General features: G+C 42.4%; 1 long non-coding RNA gene across 1 annotated transcript; it reads right to left on the bottom strand.

Annotated features, from left to right (window-relative positions):
• Window positions 1-590: 590 nt before the first annotated feature.
• Window positions 591-1,790, bottom strand: LOC128436607 (uncharacterized). Its single transcript, XR_008338091.1, has 4 exons — window positions 1,605-1,790; window positions 1,273-1,347; window positions 983-1,114; window positions 591-896 (listed from the first exon to the last, which is right to left on the bottom strand). It is a non-coding gene; the product is annotated as an uncharacterized LOC128436607 (long non-coding RNA).
• Between the last annotated feature and the right edge of the window lie 5,779 nt (window positions 1,791-7,569).

Here is a 7,569-nt window from a genome sequence, read left to right as displayed (position 1 = left end):
ATCACAGTGTCATACAGTATTTCTCCGTCTTGTTTGTGAACGTCATCTCACAGTCTCCCATCAGTAATGAAATGCGGCAGAGGAGACAATTTGCAACATAGTTATACTTCGAGGGCAAAGCCACAACCACCAAATTTCAACTCTTTAGTGTTTTGTACCTACAATCAAGCCACGTTTTCCTCAGCTACCTAGCTTGATGCTGCTGAGAAGCTGAAGAGCTGGGAGCTTGATTGTAAAGAATTGAAGGTCTGTTCTGGGAGTGTGCTTTTTCCTCCTCTGTTGGTGATTGCCTGGCACAACCTAAGAGAAATGAGAAATACAAGCTGAAGTGTAGTTTTACTTGATGACTTCTGGTGCTTCAGGTTGTGCTCTTTTTTAAAGAGACCAACGCTGTCACCCCTTTATCTCTCCCAGGGGTGGACTGAGACAAAATTTCAGCCCTGGCATTTTTTCTGTCCAGACCAGCCCACTACATTATCAGCGGACACCACATAGAAGTCCACAAATCTCATGGCGTCTTCTCTCATGCATACTACTGTTACCACCTAGCTCAAAGATGGCAACAAGAAGGGAGGCCACACACAAACCTCTCAAGCCAAAAGTAAATTTATTTAACTCCAAATCAAGATAGCTCTAACTACGTAGTGGGATGTGTAAAATATGTTACGCGTCAGTGGTGTTAACAGTGTTTGGATGTGTGAAAATAAGGTGTGATGTATGTTGTAAGGTGCAGAAGCAAAGAAAAACAAAGGCTGAGGGCCCCATGCCCCTGGAAGCAGCCTTTAGATCTGCAGCTGAAACCCAGCCCAAAAGGGCAGGCCCAGGGTGACGCCCCTGCCAGCTCTACCTGTGTCTGGAAAACAACTCCTCAGGCTCTCACATGTCAAGTGGTCAACCTGAGAAGGACATGGATACATTATAATGTCTCTAATCATCACAAATTAAGTATGATTTCATAAAACATGAAAAACGATAAACTCACCAGACTAGAGGAGACTCAACAGACAAACTTTGGTACAGTGAAGGCAGAGAGTGGAGGCAGACAGAGAGCAAGTCCTCGAACATGGACAGAGGGTGAACAACTCCTCAGGCTCTCACATGTCAAGTGGTCAACCTGAGAAGGACATGGATACATTATAATGTCTGAAAAATAAAGAAAATGTTTTCCTCTGTTGAGAACTTTTTGGATGTGTGTTTCTTTTAAAACCTTTTGAAAATTATTATAATTATGAAGTATAAATTTATACATAAAAAAATACATGATAAACTTACCAAATTCTAACAGTGGTCCCAAATGTCCACATATAAAACAGAGGGAGAACGACTCCTCAAATATATCACAACAACCTGTAATGGAGAATAATTGATCATTTAGTGTACATGATCACACCATTAAGGATCAACACATAAGCACTCTCATCTCTATTTACAGCTCAGAAAGTTGACTGTTGCAGCTCTTAGCTAGCTTAGCTGAATCATCTGAACAATAATAACCTATAATATCACAATTCGGCATATTAAAACAAAATCAAAAACGTTTTCTACTTTGTTTTGGACATGTCTCAAAAATGTAGCCTAGCCAGCCCCAGGCCAACGTTACTTACCATGTCTGCCTCCACTCGCTCATCATTGTCGAGTCCTGCTCGCTTGTCTCCCGGCGCACCTGCTGCTGCTGGGCTGGTGAACCCGGCACCAAACAGGTCCGTCAGTTTGGCACATTTAGCAGCCTCCACCTCCAGAGACTTCAGCTTTTTTTTCCGATGCTTCTCAGCGCCACCCGGGCTTTTTCACTCTTATTATCCATTTTAAGTTTCTGTCTCAGCAGCAGCCCGTCCCGCGACTCCCCCCGCCAATGCCATGAGGTCCCGCCCCACCCTGGTTTGTGTTGTGATTGACAGCACTGTCAGGGCTCTCTGAGCCTGTTAGCCCATGATTGATTGACAATGACAAACAATAGACCAATAATATGTGTCGATGCTGGAAACACACTGCTAGCCCTCTGTAGCCAATTGGCCGGCCCAATTGGAGGGAGTTTAGAGAAACGAAGAAAAAAAACAAAAAAACATAGCGGACCAGACCGGCCCACATTGGGTCAACGGCCCACCGGGACGATGCCCGGTATGCCAGATGGCCAGTCCACCCCTGATCTCTCCCCAAAAGGAGAAATCATCATTATCTCAACTTGTTTGTCTGCTGAAACGCAAGGGCTGCTTGTTCTTCAAATGGGCCTGTGGTCCAGCTATCACATCCAGCAAAAAGTCTTAGTGTCTCCATGACAGGAAACTGATCATATTCCCACTGCTGAATGCAGATTGGAAGCCTGACTCCCTGCAACCCTTGCAAATCATCAGAGAGGGAGTTTGATTTACACGGGAGGTAGCCACAAAAGCATCATGGCAGATGCTTAGGCAGTATCAGCATCGCAGATTGCCTGCAGCTACAAAACGCACAAATAAACCACATGGTGAGCACCAACACCATCTAGGCACACAAGCATGAACCAATCATATCAATCAGCACAGATGGCAACATTGCTTAGTCTTGACACATACTCCACAAAGCTGACCATCGGCACAAAATATGGGCAGGGAATATTAAGGCACAACAGCATGAAATGCAGCACTGACTGCAGGAATAGAGATCTATATCCCCCGCACACACAGAACTGCCAGCAATAGCAGCATTACTTTAGTGATGAGCTGACATTCAATTTAACCAAGTCGTGATGTCAGCTTTAAACTAGCAATTACATCATGGGATTACTTAATCCCAGGAACAGGGTTATACAACCTGTTTCATTTTGCTAAAAAGTGGCAGTACTACTCAACATTTTAACTAACCTTCAAAGAGAGATTAACTTTAAATGTGTAACTTTATTTATTCAGATCAGGAACTGTAGAAGAGTTTGGCCTCAAGACCCCGTTATTTTCATTAGAGCAATAGTACAAATGAGGACATTTTGTAAAATGTTCTCATTTGCTTAGTGTTAATGCCACTTTCATATCTATCCATTGAATACTAAGCTAGAGCTAGCACAGCTCGACTCTATCGAAAGTAACTAAATTAGACTACTGCGCTCCTCGGGACCATAACCCTCCCAGTCCACCAGGTATTAAAAACCTCCAGGATGCTGGAGACAGTGAATGCTGGATGGTTGTCAATGAAAAATATAGAGCCCTACCCCTCTGCCCTACCCCACCGTCCCAACAGGCTTTGTTGGGAAGCGAATCACCTACTATGAGCCAAAGACAACAATAAAAACAAATATATGCTATGCTCTCTTCCTCCAGATCTCCTCCTTGGTCAAGTGCCATACCAGCATTTTGTGAACACATATTGACTGTAACCATTTACTTTATTCTGCGGATGGTGGCACTGACTGGATTTATCTTGCAGGAGCAATCGATTTGGCTGAAGGGACTTGTGGCTGGAAAACAACTAATGGGCCATTGACAGGGCTGTGGTTAGGGACAACATGAAAAGGGGCAGAGGTAGGTGGAAGGTGTCTGATGAGAGATTATCTCCCTCTGAGCTGGCAATCTTAGGCTGACAGCCTTTAGAGAACGGAGCTGTTGGAAGAGCCCTTGCCTGTCCTGCTGTACTTTGAGGCAAGTTGTACCAAAGTTGGGGGTCAGGCTGTGGGGGTGCAGCAGTGGGGCATACCTGCACAGGTGGGAGAGGCACAGGAGCAACAGAATAAGTGGCAGGCATGTTGCCCCCATGCATCAGAACACTACAATTCTGCCTCTTCAGTTGCTTGTTGTGCCACCATCTGTTGTTTGATTGACCTCAAACAACTGCAAAGCCAAGCTCTGCATTACCACACCATCACCCAGGACCAGCTGCAAGATCTTGCTGTAGTCCTAGAGCACAATTATCCTGTTTTATGAGGATCTTATGGATGTTACATAGTTTTATAAAGATGGCCACTGGGCGGGGGATCCTGTTGAACCTAAGAGGCAGCGTGTGTTGCTCTCCACACCTGGTGTGATTAAAATAAAGTTTATTTTTAGAAACACTTGAAGTGTCCTTTTGTCAGACAAATCTGGTGCCGTTAAGTATATGCCACCCGCTTTGGATCATAGGGCTTGAGATTCTTCCACCCGAGCTGTAATGATATTGGCCTGAAGATGGCTCAGTGTTCGGCCAGTTTCAGAGTGCCACCAGGTTCTCTGCCAGGCAGTCCCCGGGGTCGATGCACAGGTCACAGTCCTCATCCATAGCCTGGTAAATATAAGAGTACATAAGAATAAAACATTTATTGTCTATATCGCAGGAAAAAGTACTACTTCTGTCAGTGTAATCAGTTGCTGGCCGTGTGCCGCTGGGGTAAAGGACAGTGATACAAAAGTATCTCCAGCCATAGCAGCAGGGACAGTGGGAATGGAAAACACAAAGTAATAGAATTTACACCACACCACAAGTTAAACAGATTATTGAAAAACTTGCCAGTTGTTTATGAGGCGGAGCAGGGTGGTGATGCTGAAGGAAAAGCAGCTGGAGGGCTGGTATTACTTGGGAGGACAAGTGGAGAGCCAGGGAGGCATATCTGTTCACTCGTACTCAATCTAGAAATTAAATAGCATTTTTGGGATCTTTTTGTTGTTTGCCTTTATCCAAGTTTTTATTCCTCAGATTTGTCTTCATCATCACTTATCAATTCATCAATCCATCCCATTCACCACCTGTTCACTGTTCACAATCTGTGCAAGCAAGGAGTGAGCAGTGACTGAGTGAGCAGTGAGGGGGGGCTTTGACTGCCTCAGATGCAGCTGGAAATACAAGCTTTATAATAATAATAATAATAATAATCATTAATAAAAGAAAGATAAAATGTTAAACTATATAATCTTGTCAATGAATAGGAATCATGAAGATGGTGTAGAGAGGATGTGCTTCTTCTGTACACCTGCAGATGCCTCATGAAGTGATAGATGTCTAGCTATACAATGAGGTCTGACCACCAACAAAATTGATGCTTAAGTTTGGTCTGCCATCCCCACAACAGTCACAGTTGACATACAGTAGCTGAGGAGGGGCTACGCCAGCATTGCCCTATATCTGCATGTGAGGTCAGCTGCCCTTATATCCAGAGCTGGACCCTCCTGAGTATTCAAGACACCGATGAGGATTTTGTCCACTGCACACATATGATGTTCTCTTTGGCAAGGAGTACCAGCTTCTTGGTGATCTGTGATTGCACTGAACTTACAGTGAGTGATTAAATAAATTGTAAATCTGTGACTCTAGTATTTGACGTGTATACTTTTAATTTAGACTAATTCTGGTTATAGTGTAGAATATTACTGTGTTAACAGGCCAAAACATTCCCTTTTGTGGTGGAGTTCATTGTTAAGAAATTGTCAATGGTAGATGTTATGCTGGCCTTCATGTAGTCCCGCCTGCTCAAAATACCATTAACAGCCAGCATCCACCTGTGAGAGGGGTTAGCTACTGGCTCCCGGAACTTGACAGGGAGCAGGTATGAACAGCTGCATGACCAAGCGGGTGGGGCTGTTAACCAGGGCCCTCTCCTTAGAGATACTAAATCACCTGTCACAAGCATATCTATAAACAACAGAGACAAACAATGAGCAGGGTATGGAAAGCAAAAATACACAGGCAACATAAGAAAAAATATCAGTGTTTCTGTGTATTAAATACATTTTAGCATCCGAGCTAACTGCCTGACTAAATAAAATAACATTTCTGACATTTTACCTCTACGAGATAAATTAAAAAGTGGAAGAGTTCAACAGATCCAACCCACAACAACACCTGCTACATTCGGAGGAACACAACACCAGGTTAGATAGAAAAGACAGAAAGGGGTTATTTTCACCAGTTTATGGGATGTGTAGTGCCTTCACTCTAAAAAGTGATGTACACTGTCTTATACCTGTGCCCTTTTTCTGTTTTCCTTTTTTTTTGTTCAGAATCAAATGTTTTATGGTCACAGTTCATCTCGTAGCTGGTCAGCCAGCATTGTTCCAGGCATAAAACTATTTTTATGAAGTTTTTCTGAAATGTCAGGGGAGAAAAATGTTAATTTCCTTTCTTTACTTATTTACTTTTTACAGAACTATAGTCGTTCTAAAAGTGTGCAATCACTGTTCAAAAAACATGTATGTCTTTAAAATAATAAACATTTTAACTCGTGGTTTTCAGATACAACTGATGTATTTGTACAACTTGTGACCTCCCCCAGATATTGAACAGAGATGATAAATCAAAGTAATTTGCTCATTTACCTGCTGCTGCTGCTCACACTGAGGAAGAAAAGACTTCTCTCAGTATAATGTAAATGGAGTCAGTATCAACATGTGTGCCTTGTGTGCGCAGAATAACAGGACAACACATTTGCACCAAAACTGGTGAGAATATTACCTGGGAGGGTATCTCCCAGTGATTGTCTTTTATAGGTTGATATGTTAGGTTGGGGAAGAGTGGGATGACAAACGTGCATTACAGAACTGTATTATTGTTGCGTTTACCTTGAATCCTGCCTGCCTGCTGATTTCGGTAAGATCTTTATGGATATTTTAACGACCAGCGATGAGGGTAGGTAACCCATCCTGCTCTGTTTGTCTCAGGTTGTTTGACCCACCCTTTTCCTTCCCTGGAGGAGCCCAATAGAAGTAAGTCTATTCATCCTCCTTCCCTCATCCCTCCATCCTACTTTGTTCATCTCTATACCTGCATCCCTTTAATCTTTCTTCCTTCCCTTTATTCTTATTCATTTAGTGCATACCTCTGTCTCGTTAGGTATTGTCTGGGGGGGGGCAGTAACAAGCTTGGCTGGAATGGAACCCTTACACTGAGTCTCCCTCTGCCTGGTTACCAGTGAAACCTATGAGATATATCTTTACTCCAACCGCCTCACTCAACGTCAAATAATTTCTCCTCAATATCAAATATATAAATTTCCATTCCAATCTTTAAATCATATGTAGTAAGGGCATAGTGCTTGCTAGTGATTTAAAAATAAAGAGCAGATCCTGCAGTTGAGTTAGTAGCACTAACTAAATCCCATTCACCCATAAAGAAATTCAAAATGCAGCAGGATAACTCTTTAATTGGTATATATAGGTTTGAGGTATAGCTTACAAGGACAGATTTGGGCTGAGAAATAAAACTAATCATTACCTATGCTGCTCAGTAAGTGGTGACTACATTTTGATGAGTAATATGTAACTTGTAAATTGTGCAATTCACTGTTGTGTAACTTGCCCTACAGTGGTAGTGTGTAAGTGTAACAATAATCTCAAAAGTATAAAAACATTAAGACATCATTAAGAATATTAAATAAGCATGCAATTGCAAGGGAGAACTGCAGGGTGTATAAATCCCACTTGGACCTATTAAACACTCTTACACAAACATAGTTAAACAAGCTTGAGAGCAGTTAAAACTTCTTTTTTTTCACCCAACTGATCTAAACCCAATTCTGAGGAAATAGCAGCTTGTTGAGAATATGTTTACCCAATCGAGATGCCCATTACAAGCTGATTAATTAAAAGCATGCTTCTAATTCCCAGAGACTATGTTGTGATCGGTCAACAGGACTAT

Source organism: Pleuronectes platessa, chromosome 3 (assembly GCF_947347685.1).
Source record: "Pleuronectes platessa chromosome 3, fPlePla1.1, whole genome shotgun sequence".
NCBI classification, from domain to species: Eukaryota; Metazoa; Chordata; class Actinopteri; order Pleuronectiformes; family Pleuronectidae; genus Pleuronectes; species Pleuronectes platessa.
This window is presented reverse-complemented; position numbering and strand designations above follow the sequence as displayed.